Source organism: Macrobrachium rosenbergii, chromosome 21, assembly GCF_040412425.1.
Source record: "Macrobrachium rosenbergii isolate ZJJX-2024 chromosome 21, ASM4041242v1, whole genome shotgun sequence".
Classification (NCBI taxonomy): Eukaryota; Metazoa; Arthropoda; class Malacostraca; order Decapoda; family Palaemonidae; genus Macrobrachium; species Macrobrachium rosenbergii.
This window is the reverse complement of record NC_089761.1, coordinates 19,801,036-19,815,047: the sequence shown is the minus strand read 5'-3', so window position 1 is coordinate 19,815,047 and position 14,012 is coordinate 19,801,036. Positions and strand designations below refer to the sequence as shown.

The window sequence follows — 14,012 nt, the reverse complement described above, 5'->3', positions numbered from 1 at the left end:
GGGTCATCTTCTTCATGAGGGTTTGAGGATTAAGGTGTCGATGTCATCCGATTTCAATGTCCTCCCTGACAGGTTCATATTGTTGGTTTGATTGATGATAGCAGATTCCAGCATCCTTCTTTTGTACGGACAGCTACTTTTGAAAACCAACTCCGCCCCATTCCAGTTAATGACATGCCCTGTATTTCTGATATGTAGGAAAATTCCCGAACTCTCCGAAGCATAACGTACTGATCTTTTGTGCTCTGTTATTCTTTGCAAGGCGATCTACCTGTCTCGCCTCGTGATGTCACAACCAATTACTACGGTATCTTGTAAACTCCGGCTTCTTCCTTTTGTTATTTAAGCATGCGTTATGGCCGAACTCCACGATGGATTTGGGATAATGGAAAATGAAAGGATTATTGGGCCTGGTTGCTCGGAGGCCTTTGGATGTTTTCATCATCCCCGGAGAAGCTTTATTTTGTTTATTTGAAATCTATTTGTCTGTTGTGAGTGGGACCTTTATAGTATATTTTATTCGCTTTGTTAATAGCCCTCTCGATAATGTGTGGTGGATATAGCAGTTGCGTTAGGTGTTGGCGGATCGTGTTAGAATTCTTTATCCAGGTACTCATTTGAACATATCCTAAGTCCTCTGAGGAATAAGTTGCACCCTACCATGATTTTTACGGAGACGTCGTGGTAGCTTAAGAAATGAGTGTAGGAGACAGGGAAGGTGGGTTTTCTATCGAGAGGGCTATTAACAAAGCGAATAAAATATACTATAAAGGTCCCACTCACAACAGACAAATAGATTTCAACAACAAATATAAAGCTTCATTACAATGAAAACATCAAAAGGCCTCCGAAAGGCAACTCAGGCCCAATCCTTTCATTTTCCATTATCCCAAATCCATCGAGTTCGCTAGATAACGATACTTAAATAACCAAAGGGAAGAAGCCTGTAGTAATTGTCAGGACATCTACGCAGGCGAGACAGGTAGATCGCTCTCACAAAGAATAACAGAGCACAAAAAGATCAGCATGTTACGCTTTGGAGAGTTCGAATTTTCCTACATATCAGAAATACAGAGGGCATGGTCATTAACTGGTGGGCGGAGTTGGTTTTCAAAAGTAGCTGTCCGTACCAAAGAAGGATGCTGGAATCTGCATATCATCAATCAAACCAACAATATGAACCTGTCAGAGGACATTGGAAATCGGATGACATCGACACCTAATCCTCAAACCCCCTCATGAAGAAGATGACCCAGGAAACGCAACCAGATCCATCGCCAAACGGAAGCTAATGAGGACAAAAACCACTAGGAATTTGGCCATTCTCCTCCCTTAAGAAACGCCACCTCCATAACATCGGAGGCCCTAGGCCCACCTGTTTTTTGTATATACCATTGTAACTTTCCACCTGTCATATTCTACCAGTGAACAGGGGCACAGAAGCTAGTGCCCTAAATATATGGTTTCAACGTTTAAATAGTGTTTTATGGGCCTTGTATATTCTATATATATATTATATATATCATATATATATATATATATATATATATATATATATATATATATATATATATATATATATATATATATATATATATATATATATATATATATATGTACTTATATATTACATATATATTGTGTTCTTACCAAATTGCATCGTAAATCAAAAGAGGCAAGACTCAAGATAAACCTAAGAAAAACAGAAGTAATGACGACAGAGTCTGCACAAAGAGATAAAATAACACGAGGTGGGAATAATGAGGTCGAACCTTTCAAATATTAGGGAACAAAGGGATCTTTCCTAGACAGTGACCCCCCAAGGGTTTAACCCGGCGTGTTTAGTACATGCCCGTTGGGGATTACAGTAAAAACATAAACAAAAGACAGTAAATATCATAAAGATAATGACCCCAAAGGAATATTAGTCCTAGATAACGACCCCCGAACTTTGTTGGGGGTCACTATCTAGGAAAGATCCGAGCAAAGATATCTAATACAGGTTCTCTTGAGTTCGAATTTAATGAAAGACTAAACCAAAAAATCAAGCAGGGGACTGACTGAGTGAGATCTGGAAGTCACATACACTGAAACTGCATACGAAAGTAAGATTACATTGAAGTCTAGTTCGATCGGTTTTGTTTTACTTCCATGAATCATGGTAGGACAATGAAACTGTACCTTAAAGATCTTGTCGATTCAAGATGAGTATAGAATCAGAAGACAGGATAGAGTTAAAAGAAGACAGGATTCAAGATGAGTATAGAATCAGAAGACAGGATAGAGTTAAAAATGATAATAAAATAGGAAATTACATTAGTTCCGTGTGTGGATGAGATAATGATGATGGGAGATGGCCTAGACATATCCTCTGTACCATCGCCTGGAAGGACAGTAATTACCAGTGTTATTGGTCTCCTAAGGGCATTAGATGGAAGAAGCAGACCCACTTGGATGAGACCTAGTAGGCGGGAGGCTGAAAATGAGTGGAGGTTTGTGAAAGACAAAGGACAGGATAGACACGAGTGGGGGGAAATTCACAGAGTTGGAGGCGATTACGATGTTTGTGTGTATATATATATATATATATATATATATATATATATATATATATATATATATATATATATATATATATATATATATATATAAATATATATATATATATATATATATATACATATATATATAATAATATGTATCTATAATTACACTGTATATATATTTATATGTATATATAATCTATACTATATATATATATAAGCATCTATACTATATATATATATATATATATATATATATATATATATATATATATATATGTATATACTGTATATAGACATGGGCAATGCAGTCAAAAGACCTTACATACCCAAAAACTCGAAAGAACAAGAAAAGGAATAATCGTTAGAACTTATTCCTCGTGGAAAGCGATAGACCTAACTAACCTCCCCCCCCCAAAAAAAAATACATAAAAATCTCGAAGCGCTGTGCTTGCGTGCATACTATACACACATACACGTCGTTTATGAATGAGCTCACCCTTACCAGACTGAAAAGATTCGCGAGTGAATTTCTTGCTCGTAAAACCTTTCTTTGTTATTGAAGAGGCATGAGAGCAAGTTCGTCAGGACTCATGTTATTGTCGTGTACACGACTTCCAGTTCTCCCTTACGGCAGTTCTTAAGATCAAAAGCCTTTTGTGCAATTTTATGGCTTTTCTGAGTATAATCGCTTTTAAGATGACCGTCTCCCACGATACTGGGATGTGATGTCTAAATTTAATGGGGGAGAAAACCCGGGTGAATTGGCGCGAAATTTGCGGTTCGACTTAGTCCCGCGACCCTCGAGATGTTGCGAGATAGCACGAGATGCCCATAACAATTAATTTCCTCATGCACTGAGGATCAGGTTTCCACGTTGGTTTAGCAACTGGCGATCCCAGGAGTTTAAAAGGTTAAGAATTCTACATGCGCCTGTGAGGAAAACTTAAAAAGGAAAGAAACCGCTTTGAAAATAAGCAAATGGTGCCGTCGTTCTTGAGGAATTCGCAGTGTTACCGATGATACAAGTGTCATCATATGATGTGGCATTATTAAATCAAATATCGTGGAAACTGGTTTAGATATCAATAATCAACATTTTTAATAGATCTCTCTCTCTCTCTCTCTCTCTCATACACACACAGTATATATATATAAAATATATATATATATATATATATATATATATATATATATATATATATATATATATATATATATATATATATATATATATATAAGATATAATATATATACACATGACATCCTCATATATATATATATATATATATATATATATATATATATATATATATATATATATATATATATATATTGTATATAGATATAATATATATACATGACATTCTCTGTTGTTGATAATGTCTATTTATTATCTTAGCTTACCGCCTATTCTCTTAATTGTAAATGTCCTACACAGTTAAGATATAAGAAAACGTGAAATAAATCAATAAAAAATGAATATTTTAGTAGTATACTGCCCTTAAATACGCAATTTTCCTACTACCGGTATATGAAAGTGCACAGAACTTAACTTTCTCTTGCTCTGTGATATCTTCCTCTTTTGTCTTTCCCTTTTCAGGATTTCAGTTATAGAATTGAATATAGAATTTAGGCCAAAGGCCAAGCACTGGGACCTATGAGGTCATTCAGAGCTGAAACGGAAATTGACAGTAAAAAGTTTGAAATGTGTAATAGGAGGAAAACCTCTCAGTTGCACTATGACTCAATTGTAAGGAGAGGGTGGAAAATAAGATGGAAGAAAGAGAATATGAGAGGAGGTACAGTAAAAGAAACAAAAGGGGTTGCAGCTAGGGGCCGAAGGCACGCTGCAAAGAACCTTCAGTAATACCTACAGTGCACCGCACGAGGCGCGCTGACGGCACTAACCCCCTACGGGGGATTTCAGTTATTACTTAATTCTGCCCTCCAACTTTTCCAATAAACTTCTCTGCCATTTCATCGTGAGAAAAGGATGACAGTTTCCTGCCCTTGTGTTCTTAAGACTACAGCAGGTTTGGATTTTTTCCAAAGCAGAAAAAGTCATTTCTGTGGCTGCACTTTTTGAGTTCAGTGACAATCAATTGTGCAAGTTTACAAGTTTCGTGCAGTCCTAGACAGTTTAGTATCACGCGTGTTTTAAACATCAACAACAGGCTTTCCTCTGACCCTGAAGAACATTTAACTTATTTACAAGCCTCAACACTACAATAGTCCTTTAACTCCTAGTGGAATGGAATGGAATGGAATATAGTATTTAGGCCAAAGGCCAAGCACTGGGACCTAAGAGGTCATTCAGCGCTGAAAGGAAAATTGAGAGTAGAAAGGCTTGAGAGGTGTAACAGGATGAAAACCTTGCAGTTGCACTATGAAACAAGCGTCAGGAGAGGGTGGATAGTAAGATGGAAGAGAGAGAATATGAATGGAGGTACAGCAAAGAGAACGAAAGAGGTTGCAGCTAGGGGCCGATGCCTACAGTGCACCGCATGAGGTGCACTGACGGCACCACCCCCCTACAGAGTCTAACTTCTAGTGAAAGCATCAGAATGCAAGGGACCGGAAGAATAAAAATGTATACCCCTCAGCTAGGCTGAAGCTCCACATTCTAACGCACTGGTACTAATATGCTGGGCATAGGGCCTATGCCCTGATAGTTTTAATGTATTAGGTAACAGTTGTGGTGTACATGGGTTTTACGTGTTAAATTCAATAATACATGATAATACTGAAGTAGATACTCATGGCATTATTTAAGAAATTCTTCATTCCCATAAGCTGAGTAAAGCCAGTGTCACATGCTTAGCATGTTTCTCAGAGTATATATATATATATATATATAATATATATATATATATATATATATATATATATATATATATAGAGATAGAGAGAGAGATATATAGAGAGAGAGAGAGAGAGAGAGAGAGAGAGAGAGAGAATATATATATATATATATTATATATAATGTGCGTGTATAAATACAAGAAAAATATTACTTATATACATATATATATATATATATATATACTGTATATAAATAGTGCTTAATCTTAAATGTTTTATCGCACTATATCTAATAAAACTCACTGTGGCGACAGAGTAGTCTACGGGCTAAACCTGCAGCCAAAACAATAACGATAGCCATGTTACAATTAAGGAACTGAGTAATTCCTCCGCCAGCAACTTAATGCTGTCATTAATTGCCGCCGTCTCGTTTTAGTATTTGCTTCATGAATTAGTCACTAACGGAGGCTGTCGAAGAAGGTATATGTATTGAGTGTTGTTCATTTCTTTTATTTTTTCCTCGCCCCGTTAATTGCTTTTTTTTTTCTTACAAACATCAAGATCTTCGGGCGTCTTTCTTTCAATCAGCTCATTAACAAACTCTTCACATTTCGATGACTTGACTGAATGAATGCGCCTTTCACATTTCTTCATTTGGACGCACGGTTTCACATTCACATTTTCCCATTTACCGTTGTAGCCGTAGAAGGGTATGGATCGTGGTTACTGCAGCCTAATATCCGATTAATTTACTGATTACTGCTGCTACGTTTTACGTGACTTGGATAATGTGTCACTCCTCTGCCAAGCGTATGATTAACATGGACTGTGAACAATCCCTCACTAGGAAAATTTAGTTTGCTAAGAAGCTCAGCTCTCTCTCTCTCTCTCTCTCTCTCTCTCTCTCTCTCTCTCTCTCTCTCTCTCTCTCTCTCTCTCAAAAGGACTAGTGGTGATGACGTTATCGTTAGGTTCAAACTTCGTTGTGTCCAGCAGAGAAGTCAATTTTCAATTGATGCAATAAGACGCCTATTCATTCAGGTATTTTGCAGTAATTAAGCATCTAATGGAAAAATTGGGCAATAAGTATTTGTCGATATCATTAATTTAGCAGCAAAGAGACTATTTCTTTGCTGAACGTTGCCTAAAATAAATATGGCAAGCACTGAAACAACTAATAGTAGTAGTAGCAGTTCGGTTTAATCATGGTGTGCTCAACCCATAGAGTTTCTTACGGCTTGGCTTTAAAGTCTTGATTCCTCTACTTTTCTGGCTCCAACCTAAAATCCATTTTCAATCTAACGCAGCAGACTATGACGTCATAAACTCATAATTAGTATCAGTATTCTATTTTCATAAATTTGAATATAGTACTCCAAGAGAGAAGATATGAAAAAACAAGTAAAAAATGCACCGACGTATCTTCTGTACAGCGCTACAGCGTATAATCAAGGCCACCGAAAATAGATTTGTCTTTGGGTGGTCTCGGTATAATGCTGTATGAACCGCGGCCCATGAAACTTTAACCACGGCCCGGTGGTGGCCTATCCTATATCATTGCCAGAAGCACGGTTATGGCTAAATTTAACCTTAAATAAAATAAAAACTACTGAGGCTAGAGGGCTACAATTTGGTGTGTTTGACGATTGGAGGGTGGATGATCAACATACCAATTTGCAGCCCTCTAGCCTCAGTAGTTTTTAAGATCTGAGGGAGGACAGAAAAAGTGCGGACGGACAAAGCCGGCACAATAGTTTTCTTTTACAGAAAACTAAAAAGGTAACGGCAAGAAATGTGCTTCTTATTTACTGGCAGCTTTAAAATTCGTTCATAAACAAGGAGTAAAACCTGAGTTAAATCCCATGAAATTCATTTTATTTATGAAGAATCCACGTCAAAGCCTTTGACCAAGGAAATTTAATAAATGCATCGAGTGCAGAACAAGAACTGAATGCCTGGAGAGCAGTCAGCAAAATACTTTATGCAGGTTTTAAATCAAAATAGAGCTATATGAGCATCATGATGTGTTGCGCACCAGCAAACGAACTCCCCGATAAAATACAAGATGAATCTCGTACAGATGCATAGATAGAATACACACTTTAGGCCGAAGGCCAATCACCGGGACCTATGAGGTCATTCAGCGCTGGAAGGAAAATTGAGAGTAAGAGGTTTAAAAGGTGTAACAGGAGGAAAACCTCGCAGTTGCACTATGAAACAATTGCTGGAAGAGGATGGAAAGTAAGATGGAAGACAGAATATGAATGGAAGTACAGTAAAATGAATGACAGGGACGCTGCAAAGAACCTAAAGTAATGCCTACAGTGCACCGTGTGAGATGCCCTGACGGCACTACCCCCCTACAAAGTGAATATCATACAGATCTGCTGAAAGTTATAGATGAAACACCACAATCAATATTGCTTAAAAATCCGACTGCAAAGATTTATTATACACAGAAACTGAAGGTTCGTTAAATGAACACTGATTATGATAAGTGAAACAGCTTCCTTCTGTCTATTTAACTGCATTGCAATGCCGTAATGTTACTTTAAATAAATTCCTATTGAGATAAACAAATTCCACTCACTGGTGTACCCTAACTGATAAGGCTGATTCACCCGACTAAAGCTTCTCTGCTGTAGCACTAATGACAAGAAGCTAAAACCCCATCAGAACAGCTAAGGCATATCCCGATTTATGGCATCCATATTTGACGAATGGATATGAGTAATGAGACTACTTCCTTTAAATACGTCGATGAGTCAAGGAGTAACTTGCAATCAAATGCACTTTTATAAATACAATGAATTACTGCAGAGAAATAGGGATTTACAGTTCCTCATTGGAGGGCTGGGTAGAATTCTCGGCTAGCACGCTGTTGGCCCAGCGTTCGATTCCCCAACTGGCCAGTGAAGAATTAGAGGAATTTATTTCTGGTGATAGAAATTCATTTCTCGTCATAATGTGGTTCGGATTCCACAAATAAGCTGTAGGTCCCCGTTTCTAGGTAACCAACTGGTTCTTAGCCACGTAAATAAATCAATCTTCAGGCCAGCCCTAGGTGAGCTGCTAATCAGCTCAGTGGTCTTGAGTTAAACTAAGATATACTTAACTTAATAGGGCTTTGGCAGCTATCTTTGAATAATTTGCATTAGGATCAAAAATATCCTTTGCTGATAAGATTGTTTACACAGCTTTTAAGACTAGGGAACTTACACTCGACCTTCTAATATGGATTAACATAGACTTTTGGCTCCCGTATTAGATTTGTTGCCAAAGTCTACTTTCCTCGGGGTTGAATTGGTTAACTTTACCGGTGAAGGACTAGTTAACATAAAAATGGCTATACTAAATTTTTCGGTCCCGTCAATTCCTACTTGACTAAAATGAATCGGTAATTGCTGTTTTTAATTACGCAGTTCTGTAAAGTTACGTTAACATCTTTACTCAAAACATTTTTGAAGTTTAAAAATTCTACAAAACTTAGGATAAAGCTTTAACCCCTGGTACACTTGAATTAACCGGTATGTTTACAATCTTTCGGTTAAGAAAGAAAGTTAAACTGACAGTAATTTACTATTTAACAAAATATTTAAAACAAAAATTACTTTAATCAAACGAGGGTAAAGTAAAACCAAAACATTAGGGGTGTTAAAAGGATATAAGCAAACAAGCAAATTAATGAATAAAACAGAAGTTCAATAAAATTCAATCATTACGTTAGTAACAGAAAAGCATCCTGGCCGAGTTATGTTTACTTATAAAATGGCTGGTCTAACGCAATAACCACCTGAAAGAAATTATTTCAATTTGTTTGTTTGCTGGCTGTTTGAACACATCCATAACCTGCCCGCAGGTCATAAGACCTACGGAACTGTGTGAGAGGACCTCCACCCCTACAGAGGCGCCGCCCCTGTAAGGGTGGAGATGAAAAAAAATTAAAAGTCTGGTTTGGTTAAATTGAAAGAAAACTTAAAACCCCACCTTTGGTTTTGACGTGAAACTGTGACCATTCAAGAGAACCTTGGAAGTTTTAGTTTTTTCATGAGATTATTTTGCGCAGAATTTAGGCTTGATTTCACCAGAATCTGAAAATTTAGAAAATGTATGGTAATGAAAATACATGCTAAATTAAGTTTTTCATAATCAAATAAGTATAAACCTTCTTGACACACTGTAAAATTGATAATTACGAGGTTAACAAATGCAAGACTCACACACTAGGGTACGGGGCAATTTCAAAACAGGTACTAACATACCAACCTTCAAAACCCAGGTACTCGAGTTGTAGACTAATAATCAGATGGGTACATCTGGACGTGTTGGCTTCAATTTAGTCTAGGTGAGAAATTTGCATACTGTAGGCTACATGATAAATAACAGGCCTACATAATTATCAAAAGTAACATGTATATAAAGGAATAAACATTCTGGCATAAGAGTAGCTCAAACAAAATCTGAAAAAGACAGAATTTTGTATTCGTTACATCACCAATAGATTTTATGGTAAGAAATAAAATGATGTACTTTCGTTCATTGAATGAACACATAAAAACCATAAGTTATTAATGCTATTGACCAGAGAAACAAGCGGTCATAATAATGAACTCATAATTAAGTAGACCTGTTATTCATCATGTAGCTTACAGTATGCAAATTTATCACCTAGACTAAATTAAAGCCAACACATCCAGGTGCACCCATCTGATTATTAATTTTTTCTTATCAGATATGTCCAGACATACGGACATATATGATATTGGAGTGAAAAAGTTCGACAGTCATAATGGGAATTCTATGCATTTATTTACAGAAAATGTAATGACATATAATACGGTAAATACTGTCGAAACTGCAAACTTCTCATATCATTAATTGGCAACTGTCAACGTCGCCTCGAAGCTCTCGCTGTTTGCAGATCATCGTCTCTCGGCACTGCTGCCAAACTGAGTCAAGAACGGATGCAACATAGTAAGACGTATTCTTCATTTTCTCTTCACATATCACATACATCTAAAATCTGAAAGCACCAGCGCATTCAGGGTGAATTTACTGTATGAAAACACAAGTTTTATTCTATCTTGATCGCATGAATGATGCAAAATCCGACGATAAGTAAAAACAGGTATAAAAAATTAAATGCTTCTCTCTTCACTTTTACTGTTGTAATTCCTTTGTTTCATCTTATTGATTTCAGGAAATCATGAGTTACTTGTACAATTAATACCGAATCCTATGGTAATGACCAAAACTTTCCTATCCCGTGCAAAACGTGAGATAAGTGAAAAAATATAAATATATTGCTAGTTTTCTGAGCTACAGGCGTAAAAATGAGAAAGCGAGCAAGCCGCCTACCTCCCGCCACCAGCCAATCAGAGGCCACAAAACAAACGTCTCGTAGGCCCAAGAATCTACCTAAAGTGAACCAACTATACTGCAAGGGATGTTATGGGAAATACAACGGTAAAATTGAACACCACCACCGCAGCCCTCTAGCTCTTCAACCACCGGTTTGCGTGCAAAATGGGCGTCGTGTTTAGTATCTGGCCCTCAGGGATAAATTTAAAAACTTCAAAAAGATGGCAACTGTCACAAACGACATGCACAAACAAAAGACGGTAAATATCTAAGTCGGGGACTTGCGGGAATCGGGCAGCGGTGGTCGTTTACAGTTTTACCAAAATCACTAGCCTAGGGGGTCTTGACCATCAATAGCCTAGGGGGCTTTGACCATCAGTGGCCCTAGGGGAATTTGACTCGTGTAAGTCAAAGAAACTACTGAACACACGAGTATTACGACTGACAATGTCATTCTGCTGAACCATTAATGTTTTATAATAAACAAAGATTAACACAACGTCTGGAAGAGCCAACAGGTTTGGTTTCTTCACGCACACCTTCATGGAGACAACTCTGTTGTATCGTTTTTCATAGTCTGATCGTGATTACACTCTCCTGAAGAACACCTGAACAAAAAAAAACCATACCTACCTCTCTAACGTAACCAAACAGAGCGCCCATAAAATGATAACCACCAATGTCAAAACACATTCAACAATCACCACAGGTTTACAAGCGATAACTGAGCGCTGTAGCTGCCTGGAATAAGTTCTCCATGACGTCACCGCCAGGACGATATAGGATTTAGCGGCAGTACTTAAAACATGGACGCGATACACTAGTTTGAGTTGCTTCCTTTGCTTTTGTTAAAAGGGTTGTTGGGGTGATGTACTGGAGAGAATCTATTAAAGGCTCAGCTGTGGGTATTTCTGCATTCTTTCAATTCCTGGCTCTTTGCCAAAACTGAATTTTGCTCATCATAACAGGAAATGAATTCAGATTTCTAACCCAGAATGAAAAAAAGTGTTACGGTTTATTATTAAATGGGGCAATGGGGGGATTATTCTTTATATCTTGTGGTCTTTCGTTGCATTTAATCTTCTTCCTGACTTATTAAATGGTCTTGATTTATTGTCACTTTCCTGTTTCCAATTTATGTGCGTATAAGATAATTGTCAATGTGAGTGTATTAAAAACACGAAAAGCTAATATTCAGTGTGGTGAAACTTAAAGTTTTAGGCCCACATTCGGTACGATTTCATTCAACCTTAAGCCCTCCTGCCTCTAGCTTTGAATGAGACCAAGTTACAGTGCTGAGGAGTTTACTAACTTACTTAAATGTACCATGAAGTCAAGAAACATTATATTCTTTCCAACAAAGTGCAGTTGAGAAACAATCAACTATATTTCTGCACTAATTCTTTTGGGTGATGCCACACTGGGTTCAAATACGCATTTAAAAGTTTAACACATATAATTAATATTTGTGCTGACACAACAATCATCCAAGTTACATTAAGAAGCAAGAAAAACATTAACATATTACTGCAAAATTGACAAAACGTTACGTTACTTCGATAGAGGAAAAACATAAATGGCCAAAAAAAGGTGGGATTTTTGTGAATATTCTTTATGAAAATTACTGCAATGGCGACGACAGTTCACGAGGTGATGGGGCTGGATTTTACGAGAATTTCTTCTACAACTTGCCTTCCTGAGTTTGTTGGCAAACAGGCAGAGCTCATGTTCCCACCCTGGAAGAAAACTCAGGAGCAGTACATTGATAGCACAGTTGTCACATCTACAAAACTACAGGGTTACGTAACAAACCATCAACTAAAACACAAACATTAAGTTGTTTAATCGTAACCCAACATGTTAAAAAAAAAAAAGGCTTCGTCCAGAAGGCAAGCTTAAACTACTGGCATGTGCCCTTTGGCAACAAGAAAATAACATACATTCTCCACAGGAAGAAGTTTGACAACACTGCAATCAGACGTCATTTAATTTTATAGAGATGGATAAAATTTGAAAAAGGTGTTTTACTACTTTAAATATTAATGTACTAATTTATACAAACTCATTGCTACAGTTAATATAATAAAAACTTCTTCTGTGGAAAACATCAACGTATTTTTCAAAAACTGGGAATCATCAAAACCAGTCAAGAAAACGTATTCATTTTTTGACATAGAAACTGAAGTAATCACATCAAAATAAGTATTCAAACAAAAAATTTAAATCCACATTTTAGAGCACATCCATAGAAATTAAATCTCTTGATTCAAGGGGGAATAAAGAGTGGCAATTTTGACATTCAAATTCTCAAGAAGAATCATAATTATGGCTTACCATTCACTTTCAATGCCAGACTCCAATCACACCATCAGACGATGGAAACAGTTGGGCAACCAATGGAGCGAGATGATCAATTGAATAACGCACTTAGAATTAAATTGCAGCGATTGACTGAAATTTTTTCCATCTTAACACATCAAAAATTTAAATCACTTGAACCTAAACTACATTTTGGAATTGAAGTACAAACATCCCCATAATTTCTTCAGAGAAATTATTTATCACAGCTTGAAACTCAACAAATTTCAACTAAAAGGATACCATTGCAAACATCCCTTAGATATAATCATAAAAGCCTCCAGACCAGGGGCTCGCGGTGTGTAATGAATTTCCAGAGAACTTTGATATCCATACAGAAATTATTAACTTAAATAAAATTTCCAACGCGTCAGAAAAGCCAGTAGATATGAAATCGAAGCAGTAGGAAATCGGAAGCTGAGTCATGGAATGAGTCAAAAAATGAACTGCCCTGCTCGTAGTACAGGTAAATAGACATATAAAGACCTTCTCCTCCAAGCCAGTCTCATGATCAAAAAACATTAATAGCAATTCAGTATAATCAACTCTACTGATTGAAAGATCTATCATATCTCACTCTTTTCTGTGGGTAATGGGAGGAGGAGGCAAACACAACCTCGTTTCTTGGTTAACTTGACACAAACACTTTGATAGAATCGATTTGATAACTTGTCGTGCTTTAGGTACCAAAAGTTTCTCTCAACAATACCAGTACAGAATGACACCACAATGGTGATGGATGTCTATGCAAATGTTCAACTATCAACACTGTTAAATAACTTCTGAAGGCAATAACATTGGGCACTTGAGTATCATAAAGACATGGGAAGCGTTTTTCATGACCCTGAGACCTAATTAGATTTTCTCATCAACAAATAAGTTCAACTGATTACAGAAATTCTAATATCCATGGACACTCCATGAATTCTTATCACAGAGGTACAT

The 14,012-nt window shown here is 36.8% G+C and overlaps 1 protein-coding gene across 2 annotated transcripts in view; it reads right to left on the bottom strand.

Moving 5' to 3' along the window:
* LOC136849767 (mucin-21-like) overlaps positions 1 to 11,511 on the bottom strand; it is a 159,145-nt gene extending 147,634 nt beyond the window's left edge. Inside the window, exons 1-2 of one of the 2 annotated variants that reach the window (XM_067123170.1) lie at positions 11,343 to 11,511; positions 9,336 to 9,439 (exon numbers count right to left, since the gene is read on the bottom strand). The gene's annotated coding sequence lies outside the window, so the exon portion shown is untranslated. The remainder of the gene's footprint in view (positions 1 to 9,335; positions 9,440 to 11,342) is intronic. The other variant, XM_067123171.1, reaches the window with a different exon arrangement.
* Between the last annotated feature and the right edge of the window lie 2,501 nt (positions 11,512 to 14,012).